We start from the raw sequence: 20,886 nt of genomic DNA, 5'->3' as shown, positions 1-20,886 counted from the left end.
CGGAGTTACAAGCATCTACTTGGCCAGAGCATCTACTAGTAACGGAGAGCATGCAAGATCTTAAACAACACATAGATATAAATTTGATAATCAACATAACAAGTATTCTCTATTCATCGGATCCCAACAAACGCAACATATAGAATTACGGATAGATGATCTTGATCATGTTAGGCAGCTCACAAGATCCAACAATGAAGCACAATTAGGAGAAGACTACCATCTAGCTACTATGGACCCATAGTCCAGGGGTGAACTACTCACACATCACTCCGGAGGCGACCATGGCGGTGAAGAGTCCTCCGGGAGATGATTCCCCTCTCCGGCAGGGTGCCGGAGGCGATCTCCTGAATCCCCCGAGATGGGATTGGCGGCGGCGGCGTCTCTGGAAGGTTTTCCGTATCGTGGCTCTCGGTACTGGGGGTTTCGCGACGAAGGCTTTAAGTGGGCGGAAGGGCAGGTCAAGGGGTGTCACGGGGGCCCCACACAACAGGGCCGCGCGGGCCCCCTGTAGGCTGCGCCACCCTACTGCGGCGGCGCCCCGTGGCCCCACTTCGTGACTCCTTCGGTCTTCTGGAAGCTTCGTGTGAAAATAGGACCCTGGGCGTTGATTTCGTCCAATTCCGAGAATATTTCCTTACTAGGATTTCTGAAACCAAAAACAGCGAGAAAACATCAATCGGCTCTTCGGCATCTTGTTAATAGGTTAGTGCCGGAAAATGCATAAATATGACATAAAGTATGTATAAAACATGTAGGTATCATCAATAAAGTGGCATGGAACATAAGAAATTATCGATACGTTGGAGACGTATCAGCCGCCTTGATCATGTTCCAATGGTGAGAGAGGGCGCTCCCGTTCCGGTTCATCTCCATGTTGGCGTACTCACCATAGTTCTTCTTCTCGTTGAAGCAATCGAGGATGCGCTTGTAACACTTGCGTCCGGTTTGGGTGGCGCCGGTGATGGGGCAAAAGCTCACTTGCTTCCAAGCCTCGATGAGACATTCATCCTCCAAAGACCTCCACCTCGGACCACGAGTGCCACCGGAACGCCTGCGCGTCGTTGTCGTGGTCACACCGGTGTTGGCGTCGATCAGCTCCTCCTGGACCTCCTCTTCACCTTCGTCCTCCTCGGCCTCTTCTTCATACTTGTCGACGGGGGGTTTGTAGGCATAGCCGCGTATGATACCGTTGAGGATCTCCTCCCCAGCGGCAATCTACGCATCAATTTACCTACTTTCAGTCGCCGCCGGTGTCTACGATGCACATAACACATAAAAAAGTAAGGAAACGCACCTCCTCCTCGCCCATGGACACGCAGGACGCGCTGCCGAACACCTGGTGGGTGTGCCTGCCATCGTCGGGGAAGAGGTGGCGGGGAAGGCCGGTGCCGTCTGTCACATGGCCCTCGATGCGGCGCAGGTCGGGGGACGAGTTCAGCCCGGGGAAGCAAAAGGCGCCGCTGAATCCGGCGAGAACGGCGCATTGTGGTCGACTGTCATGTCGCTGTTCGCGTACTCGGGGGAGTAGCGGGCGCGGCCGTCCATCTACGACAGCCGCATCTGCGAGATCGACGGCCCATCCGCATTGTACCCCGCGTAGTAACCCGGCGACGGCGGTGAGCTCGAGATGTTGCTGAGGCCGCCGCCCAAGCTGAGGCACGCTTCAGCAGTGACCACCGCTTTCGCTGCGTCAATAGCGGCTATGCGGTGCCTTCTGCGGTCGTCCGTTATGAAGGAGCTGCGTTCCATCTCCTGGTCCCACTTCTCCTGCGACATGGTCGCCGGCTTCTCTTCTGGCGCGACGGTGCGCGGCTTCGGCGACGCCTTCGTCGGCGCCTTCGCTGCCTTTGCTGGAGCCTTTCTCTTCGGTGGCATGGCGCAACGGCGAGTGTTTTTCGGGTTGGAGGCTGGATGGGAGATGGAGGGTTTTGGGGGAGAAGATGTATAATTTGGGGATGTGTGGCTGACAGGCAGCTCCCACGCTCAAAAACTTTAGCCTCGCGAGGCACTGGCGCGCCGATTCGTGCCCTTGGCCAAAGGGCCGACACGGGGTTGCCGGCGCTTCTATTGTGCTCGAAAAATCGCCAGCACCGTTTGGGGCGCGCCGGTGTGAGCCCATTTTCGCTCCTGACCCTCAAATCGCTATCGGGACCGCTATAGGGGCGCCGGTGGAGATGCTCTAACTAGGATGCATTGGCAATACTTAATCAGGCTATGAATAATGAATGAGGTTCTGCTGCTTCTTCATCATCAGTTCCACACTTGGGTGGCAATGATTATGCTTGAAAATGAACGAATAACATGGATGAGAGTGTCACGGGAGATTCTGACGATGTTGAAAATGAACGAATAACATGAGTGTTACTAGGAATCCCAGCATTCTTTCCAAACTCCTTTTCTCTCGCCGCCGCGGCTTCCCACCTGGTGATAGAATCAGAACTAAATTTATGCCAGCACCGTCCGGGAATGCTCCCTTTGCCAAACCACGTTATTATGTGGGGGACGAATCGAGCTATTGAATCTTCCAGCACCACCATCGCTACCGCTCCGATTATCACCGAAACGATCGCCAGTTCGCCACCTCTATCCCCCGTCGATGTAGAATGGGAACATTGTGGTATGGTGTTGAAAACGCGATGGAGAAGAAACCACCTGAGCAAAAGATCGAGGGTCCCCCCAACCATGCATGGCCACCACTCGAAGGAAGTGGAATGTGTGCATGCATGTATATGAGCCCTAGTTTTCGCCCATAGGTAGCATGTGTGACTTAAAAGTATCCCCATGGGTACCGTTGTCCTAATTTTTCGGGTCCCAACACACAGTCACATGACAGCCACCACCAAGCGGGACCTGCACCCCACCACCCCAAAATTACCAATGTTTGGTTTGAGGGACGCACCACCACTTTTGACGCTCCATCCTCCCCTCTTCAAGGTTTGCCGGAGATAGGGGAGTTGCCGGAATCCTCATGGAGTAAACATGCCTCTGAAGAGCTGCACCAGGCTGACACCCCAACTCATTTTTTTCGATAAAGGATGCTTTATTACTTTAAGAAGCAATTACATCCAGCCTCTGCATAACCAGAATGCACATGGCCGTTTTGTTGTCTCAAGTCCAAAAGGATAAATAACAAAACTTGGCGAGATACATATCGGAACGATGAATCATATAACGCCTAAGGTGTAGGTGGGTGATACGTCTCCGACGTATCGATAATTTCTTATGTTCCATGCCACATTATTGATGTTATCTACATGTTTTATGCACACTTTATGTCATATTCGTGCATTTTCTGGAACTAACCTATTAACAAGATGTCGAAGTGTCGACTTGTCTGTTTCTGCTGTTTTTGGTTTCAGAAATCCTAGTAACGAAATATTCTCGGAATTGGACGAAATCAACGCCCGGGGTCCTATTTTGCCACGAAGCTTCCGGAAGACCGAAGAGGAGACGAAGTGGGGCCACGAGGTGGCCAAACCCTAGGCGGCGCGGCCCCCTTGGCCGCGCGGCCCTATGGTGTGGGCCCTCGTGCCGCCACCTGACTTGCCCTTCCGCCTACTTAAAGCCTCCGTCGCGAAACCCCCGGTACCGAGAGCCACGATACGGAAAACCTTACCGAGACGCGCGCCGCCAATCCCATCTCGGGGGATTCGAGAGATCGCCTCCGGCACCTCTGCCGGAGAGGGATTCATCTCCCGGAGGACTCTACGCCGCCATGGTCGCCTCCGGAGTGATGTGTGAGTAGTCTACCCCCGGACTATGGGTCCATAGCTGTAGCTAGATGGTTGTCTTCTCCCCATTGTGCTTCATTGTCGGATCTTGTGAGCTGCCTAACATGATCAAGATCATCTATCCGTAATTCTATATGTTGCGTTTGTTGGGATCCGATGAATAGAGAATACTTGTTATGTTGATTATCAAAGTTATGTCTATGTGTTGTTTATGATCTTGCATGCTCTCCGTTACTAGTAGATGCTCCGGCCAAGTAGATGCTTGTAACTCCAAGAGGGAGTATTTATGCTCGATAGTGGGTTCATGCCTCCATTGATATCCGGGACGATGATGAAAGTTCTAAGGTTGTGGATGTGTTGTTGCCACTAGGGATAAAACATTGGTGCTATATTCAAGGATGTAGTTACTCGATTACATTACGCGCAATACTTAATGCAATTGTCCTGTTGTTAGCAACTTAATGCTGGAGGGGTTCGGATGATAACCTCGAAGGTGGACTTTTTAGGCATAGATGCATGCTCTGGATAGCGGTCTATGTACTTTGTCGTAATGCCCAATTAAATCTCACAATACTCATCATAATATGTATGTGCATGGTCATGCCCTCTTTATTTGTCAATTGCCCAATCGTAATTTGTTCACCCAACATGCTTGTTTATCTTATGGGAGAGACACCTCTAGTGAACTGTGGACCCCGGTCCAATTCTCTATACTCGAAATACAATCTACTGCAATACTTGTTCTACTTGTTTTCTCGCAAACAATCATCTTCCACACAATACGGTTAATCCTTTGTTACAGCAAGCCGGTGAGATTGACAACCTCAACTGTTTCATTGGGGCAAAGTACTTTGGTTGTGTTGTGCGGGTTCCACGTTGGCGCCGAATCTCCGGTGTTGCGCCGCACTACATCCCGCCGCCATCAACCTTCAACGTGCTTCTTGACTCCTACTCGGTTCGATTAAACCTTGGTTTCTTATCGAGGAAACTTGCCGCCGTGCGCATCACACCTTCCTCTTGGGGTTCCCAACGGACGTGTCAACCACACGCATCAAGCAAATTTCTGGCGCCGTTGCCGGGAAGATCAAGACACGCTGCAAGGGGAGTCTCCACTTCCCAATCTCTTTACTTTGTTTTTGTCTTGCTTTATTTTATTTACTACTTTGTTTGTTGCACTAAATCAAAATACAAAAAAAAATTAGTTGCTAGTTTTACTTTATTTGCTATCTTGTTTACTATATCAAAAACACAAAAAAAAATTAGTTACTTGCATTTACTTTATCTAGTTTACTTTATTTACTGTTGCTAAAATGGCTACCGCTGAAAATACTAAGTTGTGTGACTTCACAACCACAAATAATAATGATTTCTTATGCACACCTATTGCTCCACCTGCTACTACAGCAGAATTCTTTGAAATTAAACCTCGCTTTACTCGAATCTTGTTATGCGAGAGCAATTTTCTGGTGTTAGTTCTGATGATGCTGCTGCCCATCTTAATAATTTTGTTGAACTATGTGAAATGCAAAATTATAAGGATGTAGATGGTGACATTATAAAATTAAAATTGTTCCCTTTCTCATTAAGAGGAAGAGCTAAAGATTGGTTGATATCTCTGCCTAAGAATAGTATTGATTCATGGACTAAATACAAGGATGCTTTTATTGGTAGATATTATCCCCCTGCTAAAATTATATCTTTGAGGAGTAGCATAATGAATTTTAAACAATTAGATACTGAACATGTTGCTCAAGCTTGGGAAAGAATGAAATCTCTCGGTTAAAAATTGCCCAACACATGGACTGACTACTTGGATGATCATCCAAACCTTCTATGCAGGACTAAATTTTTCTTCGCGGAATTTATTGGATTCAGCTGCTGGAGGTACCTTTATGTCCATCACTCTTGGTGAAGCAACAAAGCTTCTTGTGTTATCACCAGATTTTGGCCAAATCAGGAGATGGGCCGTAAGGGAGATGGGCTTGGAAGATTGCACGTGGAAGATCTCTGAAGCGGCCTTGCACGAAGAGTTTGGGCTAGATTGCCCGTGTATCTTAATATAGTAGATCGCATCTTAGATTAAAAGATAGAGTTTGACCCGTGCACGGTTAGGTGCACGCCTGAATTAGAAAGTCCCCTGGACTATAAATATGTATCTAGGGTTTATGAAATAAACAACAACCAATGTTCACCCCAAATCAATCTCGGCGCATCGCCAACTCCTTCGTCTCGAGGGTTTCTACCGGTAAGCATCATGCTGCCTAGATCGCATCTTGCGATCTAGGCAGCACAAGCTTCTTGTTGTTCATGCGTTGCTCGTACTGAAGCCTTTTTGATGGCGAGCAACGTAGTTATCTTAGATGTGTTAGGGTTAGCATTGTTCTTCGTATCATATGCTGTCGTAGTGCAACCCTTACACATCTAGCCGTCCTTACACCTATCTTAGGTGTAGGGGCGGCACCCCGCTTGATCATTATTTAGTAGATCCGATCCGTTACGGTTGCTCCTTGTTCTACAAAGATTAGTTTAATATCTGCAATAGTTAGGCCTTACAAAGGGTTGGAGGATCCAGCGGCACGTAGGGTGTCGTTTGCTAGTCCTAAACAGGATGTTCCGGGGATCAACCTCGTGTTGGTTTTTAGGCCTTGTTTAGGATCGGCTTACGATCACCGTGCGTGGCCGCGAGGCCCAATCGTAAGTAGGATGATCCGATTATGCGGTGAAAACCCCAAATCGTCGTAGATCGTTTTAGCTTTATCTTGATCGAGCAGGACCACCATATATTCGTGCACCTCGTACGAATCATGGGTGGATCGGCTCCTTGAGCCGATTCACGAGACAACCCGAGAGCCGATCGAGGCTCGTATTTAATGTTTACGTGTATGCCATGCAGGAAACTAAGCGAGGCATCTCCATCACCTTCCTGACCAGGTATAGGTCAGGTGGCATGCCCTTGCATCAGCATCGGACGTGCGTACCAGAGGCTTTGCGGGCCGTCGCTCGGAGGGACCAGGGCCAGCCGCAGCCCTAAGTTGTTCCCGGCTCTACTGTGTTGCCCGTCGCTGCTCGCCAGTGGGTTTCTGACGTCAACACATTCTGGCACGCCCGGTGGGACTAGCTTCTACATCAACCACATCGCCATCTACATCTGAGATGGCGAACGGCACCCCAGTCACGTACGAGGATCTGACCGACGAGCTCAAGAAGAAGTATGACGAGGTCAAAGCTATCCTCGAGGCCGATCTCATCGGCTCTTTTCACGTAACCCGTTCACATGGCATCGGGTGGAAGGGGTTCTCGCCCGACGGTGCGCTCGATGGAATAGACCTATCCGCCCCATCGAAGAACGCACCAGGTCCCCGCGTCGGGAGATCAACTACATGGTGGCTCACTCGCCGCACCGCCACTCCGAGAATCTGGTGAACACTTTGGAGCGTGTCGCTCTCCGGGTGATCCAGGAGATCATGAGGCACCAGTACTCTCCGTCAGGACCAGCTCTCGGGACACACCAGGGAGAGATGCCACTCCAGTCCCGTCCACCGCTGCCATTAGCGTGGGCAGCACCAGAAGTGCCGAATTCACCGGCATTCGTCGTCTACAAGATCGGTGGTGACCCTAGTGACTCGTCGCTCTTGCAGGGAGGCGCCTAAGGAGATCCCTCACGGGTACATGTGCACATATGCGCCGGACCGCGGTAATCGGGCACTCACGAACCAGGCCGCTACATCGTGGACTTCGGAAAAGCAGGAGGAACGTCGGCCGACGGATCTTGAGAAGCGTACGTGGCTAACTAAGTACGCCACCCCGACGAACCTCCAGCAGCTCAGCTCCCGCAGCTTGGCTCGTAGCTGGAAAAGCAAGCATGGCTGGCTAAGTACGCCACCCCGGCGAATCTTCGGAGTTCAACTCCCGCAGCCAAGCACGACGGATCAAATCGGCACCATACCGAGAGACCGGTTCAGCATGGTGCCGAAAAGGAGGGCAATCGGCTATTCCAAGCCGTACCCCGACGAGTACGAGTTGATCCCGCTACCACCCAAATATCGGCTCCCGATTTCTCCAAATCCGAGTGGATCGGATGGTTCCAGCTCCATCGAGCATGTGAGCCGATATTTGGCACAGCTAGGAATGGCCTCGGTGTCGGATCCACTACGCGTGAGGTTCTTCGCACAATCCCTCACGGGATCGGCTTTCGGGTGGTACACTTCGCTGCCACCGGACTCGATCCGGACTTGGAAGCAGTTGGAAGAACAGTTCCACATGCAGTTTCACTCAGAAGCTTCCGAGTCTGGCCTTGCCGATCTAGCACAGATACGTCAGAAGCGTGGAGAAACTGTGGCAGAATACATCCAGCGCTTCAGGAATCTAAGGAACCGATGTTATTCGGCTCGTGTAACTGAAAAGGAAGCAGTCGAGTTGGTAGTGGCGGGTCTTGCATCACAAATCAAGGACATGGCCTCCCAAGCAGACTACCCTTCACTGGCGCACATGGTTCAGAAACTGTCGGCATATGAACAGCGCCACCCGGACTTGTACCAGGACAAATTCAAGCGCGCAGTAGTCCTGGTCGAGGCAGATGAAGATGAAGGCTCTGCGGGAGATCAAGAGGTAGCGAGTGGCTGAATGGACTCGGGGGCAACCCCGTGTCCCGCAAATGGGTGAAGCCACCGGGTCCGCCCGCAGGGTTCGATTTTGACGTGACCAAAACCGAGCAAATCTTCGACCTCCTACTCAAGGAAAAGCAGCTTGAAGATACCCGAAGGCCTCAAAATCCCCACGGTACGAGAGCTGAACGGAAAGCCATACCGCAAATGGCATAACTCGGTCTCCCATGCCACCAACGACCGTAGGGTGTGGCGTCGCAGATCCAAATGGCGATAGAACAAGGACGACTGATTTTCAACCAAGTACGCCATGAAGGTCGACACCCACCCCTTCCCCGCCGTTAACATGGTGGAGTGCACTTACCCCGAAGGTTGCCAGCCCGGGATCCTCGTCCAAGCATCAACATGGTAGGACTTGGACACCACGCCGGCAAGGAGGGAGACGAGGGCAGCCTGCTCTCGTAGCAAGGACACAGAGGAGGCCGCTCCACGCGATCGGCTCCGTCACGATGGCAAGCGCTACGTCACGCGAGGGAGAAGTGAAGAACATAACATATCGGCCGACCTCTCTCCGATCACCTCCTCAACAAGTATGTGAGTCGGCATGACCAACGCCGACGATCCAGCGATGATGATGAAAGAGATCGTCTGGCTAGAGAAGCCAGAAGACATCGTCGGCATGATCGCGATGAGGAGGAGTACGAGCGCCGTGCCAAGGAAAAGTCAAGGGAGCGAGACGACGAGGATAGGCACTGGGATTGTCCCTTCTTCGTACACTCGCCGGGATTCAGGAATGAGCCGATTGCCTACAATCGGCAATTGCCCAGAATGTAACCAGAAGAAGAAGGAGGCGGCCAACGTGTCCATGTTCCAACGCTTAGGGCCTCTCCCGCCTCGAAGCAAACGCGCTGAGTCCCCTCGGACGGAAGATCTCGAGGATTTGGAAGACGAGGGAGAAGAAGAAGGAGACAGGTACCACCGGCCAAGGTGGTGCCCTGATGGACTCAGCCGTTCCCAGAAACGTAGGGTTCAGTGATTGCGCGGTTTGGAGGAAGCCGAAAGGTTATACCTGCACACGCTAAGGAAGGCGCGACCTGATCTGGCCGCGAAGATCCAGCGAACCCTGGATGAAGAGGGTTGACCACGAAAGATGGAGTGGCGCCCCAAGCAAAGGAAAGCCGATGATGAAACATCGGCTGGCACAAACATGGTGCTCATCCTCCCAACGGAGTTTAGTGCTCAAGGATTAAACGATGCACTCAAGGTGGACGACGGCGAGCATATCGACGTAACAAAGGATGGGGTTAGGCTGGTCTTATCCACCGGCCTGACCATGTAGCTGGAGCAAACCAATGAGCAAACGTGGCGAGGCTGATCCTTGGGATCGGCCCCAAAAATCTATGAAGGAAAATTACAAAACCTTCATTGAGCGCTTCGATCAATATGGAGGCCGATTCCAGCAATCGGCCAAAATTATCCTCACCACATGTTCTGCTGGTGTTCAGCACCGATCTACTGGGCAGCGGTTACGTCGGCGGATGAGAGTCAACATGAATCCTAACGAAGACGACGTGCAAATACATTGCCTTGGCTAACCATAAAGCCGACATCTGCAGTCACCTAGTAGATTCGGCTCGGGGGGCATATAATTAGATGAACATGTGCAGATGGGCATGTGTGCAGTAAAATGTTAGGGGCCGATAGAAAAAATCGGCCAGTAAAAAAAAAATCAATCAGCATCACGATATACAGCCGATGCAAGGACATCGACTTTAGAACTAAGGAACAAAGCCAATGCACAGACATCGACTTTAGAATAAAAAGAGGTACAGCTGATATAAGCAGAAGCCCGATGGAGCAGTTGTTGAGTTACAAGGAGAGGCTCTACTGGATAAATTCCTTCTCAAGACTTCCAACTCCTTCTGCAAGTCTCCAAGTTCAGCAGTACCAGTGTAAGCATGCAGATCAGGTTAAGGGTGAGTCCAACAAAGGGAGCATACCTATCCTAGGAGCATGAGCACAGCCGATGACGAATCAAGCGGCTATGGCGTTTTGCCCGGCATGGACCAAGGTGGCGGCTTGATCAATGTCACTGTCAGAGGTTGTTACGCCCAGAGTCTTGAAGGGCATCAGAAATTCAAAAACATCCTCACCGGAAGTTGCATTAGTCTGCCAAAGATGATGAGCCGATCTGATCAGCAAGGCGCAAGGGATTGAACTAGGAGGAGTTGGGAAGCCATTATATTTGAGGCTTCCTAGTTCAAGAAACAGATTTGCTGATCTTTCCGAAGCTTTTCAGTGCGACGGCTCTTCCGGAAATCAAGAGGCTCGGGGGGCAGCTCGCCCTGAAATATCTTTGCTCTGGAGAATCGATTTTGTTGGAATCGGCTGGCCCTGCATTATAACTTGGAAGCCAATGGCGACATATTTGGCTAATTCATGACTATTCTCGCCTTGGATGAGGCTCGGGGGGCAACTCGCCCGAAAGGTTCTTGGCTATGGGAGCCGATTTTGTTGGAATCAGCTGGCTCTACATCGCAACTGTTCTGAAGAGTGATGCTTTGTTACAGAGTTATCAGTTTCAGCATCCAAGCTGATTCAGCAACAGTTCCAGGGCTCTTTTAAAGACGCCTGCTCAAGGCCAAACCGCCGGCCTGCTGCGATCGGCGGTACCAAGTGCTATCGTCATCAGCGGAGCTGGCTAACTTGGAGGGATGACTGAATTGGCCTGTTCCGCCACAGATTATCGTGAGGGACCGATGCGTTGCCATCAGTCATGGAGCATTGTTTAGGCTAACAGTCGACAAAGTCAGAAGAGGAAAAATCGGCTACATCAGCATAAAGGACATCGGCAAAATCAAAGGAAGCTTTTCATTGATAATAAAATTTCTTACAAAAAGAAGCCGATTGTTCAACAAAAGCAGGAGAGCAGATTACTACTGCTAATATTATGCTAGTAGGTCCCTACTCTAAGGGCTGTTGCTGTCTTCGCCGTTGCTGGGGAAACTGCCGTCATTGCTGCTGTCGACGAGTCCCTCGGTGCTGCTACTGTAACCTTCAGCGAAGGCTTCTTCCTCGTCATCATCATCGTCCTCATCTGACCAGGCCCAGCCACGGATGCGCTTTGGCGGCGGTTCGTCGGAGGAGGTGTCGTCCTCCTGTTCCTTCTTCGTGCCGGAGGAGATGTCTTCGTCATCCTCTGTTTCTTCTTTGGTGACGGAGGTGAATTTACCCCGGAAGGGAGGGTCGTCGTCGACGCTTCCCGCCTCCAGTGCTCCGTCAATCAGGAACCGGAGGTCGTCCTCCCCGTCAGTTAGCGGCATGGCCCCATCTGACCAGACGAGGTCCTCGGGTCGGCCCTCTGGCACGAAATCGAAGTCCCACTCCCGCGCGTCCCAATGCTTGGGAGCGCGCCTGTTGTACGCCTCCATCTGGTTGTGCTCTGGGATCGATTCGCTTGAGGAAGAGGATTGGAGAGAAACGGAAGAGGAGGAAGAGGACGACATGGCTATGGAAGGAGAGGGTTTTTTGGCTGACGGCTAATTTGGAGCAGGGGGATGAAGAGATAAACTGTTCGATGCTGTAAATAAAGGGGATAGAATAGAGATTTATTGCTCGAGCAGTTCCCGAGGAGGTGGGGCCAAAATTGTCGAATCGTGCAGAGAAGTTGAGGAGGCAAGTCATCATGATGAAGAATACTGCGACGGTTCTGATCTGCCACGACATGACCCTTCGAAGGAAAGACAGAGTGGTTTTGAAATTATCATTACCAAAACCAGGGGGGCATGTGTTATCACCAGATTTTGGCCAAATCAGGAGATGGGCCGTAAGGGAGATGGGCTTGGAAGATTACACGTGGAAGATCTCTGAAGCGGCCTTGCACGAAGAGTTTGGGCTAGATTGCCCGTGTATCTTAATATAGTAGATCGCATCTTAGATTAAAAGATAGAGTTTGACCCGTGCACGGTTAGGTGCACGCCTGAATTAGAAAGTCCCCTGGACTATAAATATGTATCTAGGGTTTATGAAATAAACAACAACCAACGTTCACCCCAAATCAATCTCGGCGCATCGCCAACTCCTTCGTCTCGAGGGTTTCTACCGGTAGCATCATGCTGCCTAGATCGCATCTTGCGATCTAGGCAGCACTAAGCTTTCTTGTTGTTCATGCGTTGCTCGTATCGAAGCCTTTTTGATGGCGAGCAACGTAGTTATCTTAGATGTGTTAGGGTTAGCATTGTTCTTCGTATCATATGTTGTCGTAGTGCAACCCTTACACATCTAGCCGTCCTTACACCTATCTTAGGTGTAGGGGCGGCACCCGCTTGATCATTATTTAGTAGATCCGATCCGTTACGGTTGCTCCTTGTTCTACAAGGATTAGTTTAATATCTCGCAATAGTTAGGCCTTACAAAGGGTTGGAGGATCCAGCGGCACGTAGGGTGTCGTTTGCTAGTCCTAAACAGGATGTTCCGGGATCAACCTCGTGTTGGTTTTTAGGCCTTGTTTAGGATCGGCTTACGATCACCGTGCGTGGCCGCGAGGCCTAATCGTGAGTAGGATGATCCGATTATGCGGTGAAAACCCCAAATCGTCGTAGATCGTTTTAGCTTTATCTTGATCGAGCAGGACCACCATATATTCGTGCACCTCGTACGAATCATGGGTGGATCGGCTCCTTGAGCCGATTCACGAGACAACCCGAGAGCCGATCGAGGCTCGTATTTAATGTTTACGTGTATGCCATGCAGGAAACTAAGCGAGGCATCTCCATCACCTTCCTGACCAGGTATAGGTCAGGTGGCACGCCCTTGCATCAGCATCGGACGTGCGTACCAGAGGCTTTGCGGGCCGTCGCTCGGAGGGACCAGGGCCAGCCGCAGCCCTAAGTTGTTCCCGGCTGTACTGTGTTGCCCGTCGCTGCTCGCTAGTGGGTTTCTGACGTCAACATCTTGATAATATGATGATCAATTACTCTGAATGGCACACGGAAAGAGCTCCACAAGGTAAGAAGGTAAATTCTGTCGAAGAAACCTCTTCCTTGAGTGATAAGATTGATGCTATTATGTCTATGCTTGTGAATGATAGGACTAATGTTGATCCTAATAATGTTCCGTTAGCTTCATTGGTTGCTCATGAAGAACATGTTGATGTAAACTTCATTAAAAAATAATAATTTCAACAACAATGCTTACCGGAACAATTCTAGTAATAACTATAGGCCAAATCCTTAAAATAATGGCAACGGCTATGGTAATTCTTATGGGAATTCTTACAAAAAAAATAGGAACACACCCCCTGGACTTGAAGCTATGCTTAAAGAATTTATTAGTACACAAACTGCCTTTAACAAATCTGTTGAAGAAAAGCTTGGGAAAATTGATATACTTGCTTCTAAAGTCGATAGTCTTGCCTTGCGATGTTGATCTTTTGAAATCGAAAGTTATGCCTAATGAAAATCATCATAATAAAATTGTTACTACAGCAAATGCCATCCAAGTTAGAATTAATGAGAACATAAGATTAATGGCTGAACTTCGTGCTAGGTGGGATAGAGAAGAAAATGAAAACCACGCTAAAAGTTGTCGCGGTGCAGCGCCAGACCATGTCAACGATCAGAAATAACGCTGCTGTTAGCGCTACAACTTCCAACAATAATAAGAAAAGAATTGAAAGAAGAATGCTCAATCTTCAACGCAGTTGAATCGCTCAAACTGTACAACCGCTGAAATGTCGAGCAAAACGCCAGCTTTTTCAACATGATGATGATCCACGCTTGATCAGCAAATGTCGAATTTGTCGATCGCCACACTTCCGCCAGCTGATGCGCCGTAACCGCGAAACCGATACGAAGATAAATTTGCTTCGTTGATAATGCAACGCCCAGCAAATGAATATAAACTGAATGCCATTTCGCCCAGAAGTTGATGATAGTCGTGGTCGCATCACGAAGATTGTTGTTAAGATTTTGATTGCAACGCTTTACGATCCGCGGCATCGTTACGTCGGCAAATCGCCAGATACGCTGATGACAACGCCAGCACCAGCCTGACGTTAATCCATCATCGCCCAGCGCAAAACCCCGTAAAAGATATCCAGATACCGCGAATGGTTAATCAACTTCGCGACGAGTGCTACCGATATCGAATGCAAATGACCATCCCGCAACGAACAAAGACCTTCGAACCCGCCAGAAAGCATCACTGATGATGGTGCGTCAAATATCATCTTCCGCGCGGCGTAACACTTTCCAAGAATAGTCACTTTGATTCGCTTTCGTCAGCCCAATCGATGCGACGTCGCCTTGATAATAACGATGACACCTTCGCGCCAGCCAGCAGCAAGAAAGCTTTTCGACAACCATGCTTTTGACCACGCGACTTTAATGGTTTCAAACTGAAGCTGCCACATCGAACCCTCCTTATCTGAATAGTTTTGCCAGCAGGCAAATCTTTTGATAGAAAGTTCCGCGAATGACGATCGCCAGCTTCGCATTTGCCGCCACGAATTCCATTCGCCTTCAGCGAGCCAGAAGACGACTTTACGGCAGATCCCGAGAAGGTCAATTTCATTGACCAGCACTTTCACCTGATGCGTCTGGCAAGATTACTTGAATCGCCGAGCTCAACCATCCGGCTGATATCTCACTTTGTCGACGCCTTCGCTGCGCTGATTGTCTTCTTGATCTTCATCTTGTCGCACCAAAGATTTTGCGCAACGTCCGTAGCAATAAAGAACGATTTGCAACAGCCCGAAGATAGCGACTTTTATTGCACCAACCCTCAATATTGTCGAATGGCAGAAAGTTTTCCGCGACCAGATATGATACGATACGACCGGCAGAGCGAGTTCGTCGATTTCACTCCCGCAGCGGTCCACCATATCATCGCACAAAGACCAGCGCCGGTCAGGTGAGCCCACATCTTCATCACAATAATATCAGTTCAATGAGATATCATCGCACCATGCAGCTGGCCATAGTTACCGTTGATCGCTTGCTGTCGAGCTGAATGATCCGGCGACCACTCTGCGAGAGAGACACGCCCATGCATAGCACACGCAAACTGCTTTCACCCAGGTGGTCGCGACAGTTTCACAACGCCATAACGAATGAAAGATGCGCAGACCGCTGCAACGTCCGGTAATGATACCAAATCGCTGTGCCGCGCCAGCCTCCGCACCGCGCGCCAAACCGTTGGCTGAGCAAAGATGACGCACCGTCAGCAACAATTTCACAACGATACCAGCACGACATCGCCGCAGACGCAGCAGTTCTGCATGCCGCAATGCAATCTTTGTGTGAGCTTGGTCGCTGCTCGTCAACTTGAGTTATCAAATACTCGCTGCTCCGTAACCCGGACTGATAGTTGCCTTCCATAACCCGTACACTGATTTCAACCACTGCGCGAGCTTCAGTCCGTTCCATAACTCAAATCAATATGGTAATTTCCACATCCAAAGTAACACGAGCACTCTTTGAAATCTGACTGATCAACCGGCAGAGTTCACGTACAAACAGTTTTCGAAAACCATTGCAGCGTCGAACAGGCAACTCGTTAGCGCACCATCCCCTGCTGTGTTGCGTTGACAGCGATAACCACGCTTCCAGATCATTCGAACATTCTTTGTCGCACTGTTAGCTGCGCAGCGCATGGTCCTGTCTTGTCCGGCACGAACGAACAAATCACCTTTATGCTGCTGCTACGTTGTTAGAGAAGAACACGGTCGCCAACTTCGTAGCGCCTTCAGATCCATGGCGAAGCTCGCCGGGATGAAACCCAACTCTTGCATGCAGATAGCGCCCATTATCGTTGCTGCTGCCAATGCACAAAAATATATCCACATCTGTTAAACGGCGCGCCGTCCCGTGACGATGCCCGCGGCTGAGAAATAACTGGTCACGGTAAATCCAATGCGTTTCCGACCTTCGCAGCTGCTTTTGAAAACCACGCATGCCGTTCCGTAATGCGCCACGCGCAAACGCGAATGATCCCGCAGATCCTGGGTTATTCATATCGCCGCCGCGCAACGACAGTGGTTGTTGCTGCGCGCATCTGCACCAGATTGTTAATCTGCTGATACGCTTTGTTTACCATCGATAAATCATTTACGCTTCAAATCCAAAGCTCTGCGCGCAAATATATAAACTGGCGCTTCCAAATGAATAATCATCTGCTTTTTGCATTGTTGAGTCGTCAACTGGCTTCTTCCGTCCAGTTGCAATATTCAGAACGCATCATCCCCAGCAACGCCAGCGCTTACTGCATCAGTTGTAATACCTGCGCTGTTACAATCCGCACGAGAGGCAATAGCTGCCACAAGTTGAGCAACCTTCACCAAACCATCCTTCTTTGGGCTTTATCAACACCTTTGGACTTTAACGCCATGAGCCACCCCAGCGACCATAGTTGACGCCACCAGCGCCAGTTCACAGCGCCTTCGTTGGCAGATCCACTGCCGCTTACAGCAGGTCACGACCGCCGACCACCGCGAGCAGGCTTTCAGTGTTGGTGACCCAGCATGCGATAAAGGCCGTCCCAAATGCGACCTGTTATCGCTGACCGCCGCGGACGGCGAATTTTAAAGTCAGATTGACACGCCCACGCACTGAGCGGCTCTTTGCACCGCCATTATTGATATCTTTACGTCGGCACACCTTTGTCGTCTGCAGCATTTTCATCAATCAGCTGACGCACGCTTCGGCGCCGCCAGCCAGCTGCCGCTTTGTTCTGAAACCCAGCACCGGGTGCATCTTCTTCGGTCTGACCAACCGCTTTCCATAGTAATCCCAGTTTTCGCAGCTGCTTCAGCTTCCGGGCAGAACAGTGAGATTGGGTTAAAGCCGTTAGAAAATAACCCGGCAAAAGCGCTTCTTACGCGGCGCTTCGTAAATAAATTTCAAATAAACCCAATTGTTCTTCGTTTTTACTTTCGCAGCTTCCAGCCATAGTCCTGCATCGGCTTGTCGCGGCGTTTGAAAAACCATCACCGACGCCGCCGGTCCACTTTAGGATTCAGAGATCGCCCGACCGCCTGTTAGAGACCACTCCTGAGACTGCGCCGCCACAACGCCCTGAAAGATGAGTGAACAATCTCCAGACGGTGAACCACGTCGCGGTTTGACGAGTTCGCCTTCCATCGTCGTCAACGATCTTGATGCCATGCGACGATCGTCCATCCAGAACCGCAGCAGCGTCACGCCAGCAGGGATCCACAATGAATGCCGTTAAAACATCATCGCCACACCGCGCCAGCCAGCGATCTGCACCACGTCGGTAGGATGCTTCCGTTACGACGTCGCAACCTGTATGAGTATGTCAGCGCCCGAGCGGCCCACGCCCATCGAGGTCCGGAGCAGCGATGCGGCGTCTGGTTGCGATGTACAGCGCTTACCAGGACAAACATTGCGTTATCAGAAGATGCAGGCGCCATCGATCGCGAATACGCCAGCAACATTTAAATAGTCGCAATCATCGCCAGCGAGCAAACTGGCCAGCTCGATAGTCCGACGATAAACCCCCGGTGACCTTAGCAGCGATGAGCGCATGCTGATAAGTCATCTTTGCTACAATTCCTTCGGTCATCAATAACTGTTGTTACTTCCATCGGACAGGGCGTGTTATCACGCCTTCTTGATTATTGATCAGCCTGACCGAATCGGTCCACCTGAACAGCGCCGCGATTCAGCGGGAGGTATTGTTCAGTGAACCAGGGACTCATCCGGTCTTCAGCATCGAACAACAACCATCGCGCGATGAGTCATCAGCCATCAAAGCCGTAACAATCATCTTCCATGTCATTACGCGACCTTTTTGTTAGTTAGTCGCAGATTGGATAACCCCACCGCCGCCAGTGCAGCACTTGATGTTGCAATCCACGCGAATGCAATCTTCCGCAACAGCGCTGATCGATCCCGCTGCTGAATGGGAACTCTCCAAATGTTTCCATTCCAACAGCTGGGACAAACCTTTTTAGCTCTTACCTGAGAAACCACGTTGCAAAAACAATAAAGAATTTTTAGGTGAAGTCCCAACTGTTTTTAAACAACCACACGCATCAGTGGGGCATCTATCCGTAGATTATGCTGCCACCCATGTAGGGAAAAAGTATCCCTCGCCGTAGTCTCCAACCGTGTACAAACCTCCGTAAATATGTCTCGGTTCTCCACTCTCTGAAGAGGTAACCATAAACGGAGAATACATGTACATTTGTAGATGACCTGCAACAAAGGGCAATTTTTGTCATTAAAGATCTTGTTATTTCTACATAGCCAAAGCGCCCAGATAACTGCTAGCGCCCCTACCCTAAGAAGCATCTTAAGCCTTGAATCTATACCATGAAGCCAATTGCCAAAGACATTGGCGACACTAGTCGGAGGATACAGGGTAGACGCTACTTGGATGACTGACCATATAGATCTCGCGAACTGGCACTGGAAGAATAAGTGTTTGATTGTTTCGTCCTGATGACAAAAAACACACCGTGTACTTCCATGCCAATTCCGCTTTACAAGATTGTATTTGGTGAGAATAACCCCACGACGAAGATACCATCCAAATATTTTAATTTTTAATGGTATCTTCATCTTCCAAATCTTCTTATTGCTATCAACTGGTAAATCAGAAAGAAGGATCGCATTGTAGAAAGATTTTACGGAAAAAGTACCATCTACATGAAGGTTCCATCTAAATTTGCCTGGTTCAGGCGATAAATGAATATCTCCGAGCCGTTGAATTAGGGTATTCCATGCCACAAGTCTTTGTCCAAGTAAAACCCGTCTGAACGTCACATTCAGAGGTGAGGTAGCCATTACAGTAGCAATGGTATCACCTTGTCGACGAGCAATCCTATACAGAGCAGCATATTGTTCAATTAAGGGTGCATTGTGTAGCCAAGCATCTTCCCAGAACTGTATCTGTGCTCCATTCCTGATTGAGAAAGTACCATGGCGAAAGAATACATTTTTTGTCGCCATAAGACCAGCCCAGAAGTGAGAATCCCTAGGTTTCCAAACCACTTGGGATAATGTCTTCGAACCGATATACTTTCTCCGAAGAATAGTTTGCCAAGTCCCATCCTCAGTAAGTATCTTAAACAGCCATTTACCCAGTAGAGCTGAATTCTTGACCTCCAGGTCATGAACTCCAAGCCCCCTTGATCTTTGGGACTACAAACTATACTCCACTTAACCAGTCGATATTTTTTTTTCTCGATGTCCCCTTGCCAAAAGAATCTGGATCGATAGTAATCGAGTTTATGCAGAATTCCTTTCGGTAGGATGAAGAATGATAACATATACAATACCATATTTGTGAGTACCGAATTAATGAGTACCAATCTTCCTCCTGGTGGACAACAATTTACCTTTCCAACTACTAAGGCGTTTTTGTAATCTTTCTTCCACTAATTTCCATTCCGCGATTGTAAGTCTTCGATAATGAATCGGAATACCCAAATAACGAATAGGAAATTGGCCTTGCCCGCACTCCAAACAACTCGTATACGTAGCCGTATAGTTTTGGGCATCACCGAAACGTAACAATTCGCTTTTATGGAAATTGATTTTCAATCCTCGACAATCGCTCAAAAGCCGCCAAAATTAATTTCAGATTTTGAGCTTTTTGAAGATCATGATCCATAAACAGAATTGTATCGTCGGCATATTGAAGTATAGATAAACCACCATCAACCAGATGTGGAATCACTCCTTCAACCGGGCCATCAGCCTTGGCCCGCTCTATGAGTATGGCCAGCATATCCGCTACAATGTTAAACAACATCGGTGATAACGGATCCCCTTGGCGTAACCCTTTTCGTGTTTGGAAATAGTGGCCGGTGTCATCATTAACCCGGATTGCGACACTACCTCCATACACAAAATCATTTATTAGAGCGCGCCACTCTGGAGAAAAACTTTTCATCCTGAGTGTCTGCTGTAGGAAAGACCACTTGACTTTATCATACGTCTTTTCAAAATCTAGTTTTAAAATAACCCCATTTAATTTCTTAGAATGCATCTCATGTACCGTCTCATGCAAGACCGCCACTCCATCAAGGATGTTCCTTTCTTGCATAAAGGCTGTCTGTGATGGCTGGACAACGTGATCCGTAACCGTATTAAGTCTAATGGTGGCCACTTTCGTGAAAATCTTGAAACTTACATTTAAGAGGCAAATAGGTCTATATTGTTGAATCCTTTCTGTCTCATTAACTTTCGGTAACAAGATTACTTCACCAAAATTTAGACGAAATAATTCTAGTTATCCAATGTGTAGGTCACTGAACAAATCTAGAAGGTCCGATTTAATCGTATCCCAGAAAGTTAACCATCAGGACCCGGTGCTTTGTTGCATTCCATTTGGAAAATTACCTTCTGAACCTCTTCCTCAGTATAAGGTGCGGTTAGTAGACCATTTTCAACTCATGGCGTGTGCGGAAAAGATGGGGATCAGGAGCTGCAATTTGTCTCCACCAATTCGCACTCCCGCATCCAGTCTTGTAGAAATTCGAGCAGAGTATCTCCTTTTTTCGGAATGGGGGATAAAAC

The sequence above is a fragment of the Lolium rigidum genome, chromosome 6, assembly GCF_022539505.1.
Source record: "Lolium rigidum isolate FL_2022 chromosome 6, APGP_CSIRO_Lrig_0.1, whole genome shotgun sequence".
NCBI classification, from domain to species: Eukaryota; Viridiplantae; Streptophyta; class Magnoliopsida; order Poales; family Poaceae; genus Lolium; species Lolium rigidum.
Note: the sequence above shows the minus strand (reverse complement) of the source record.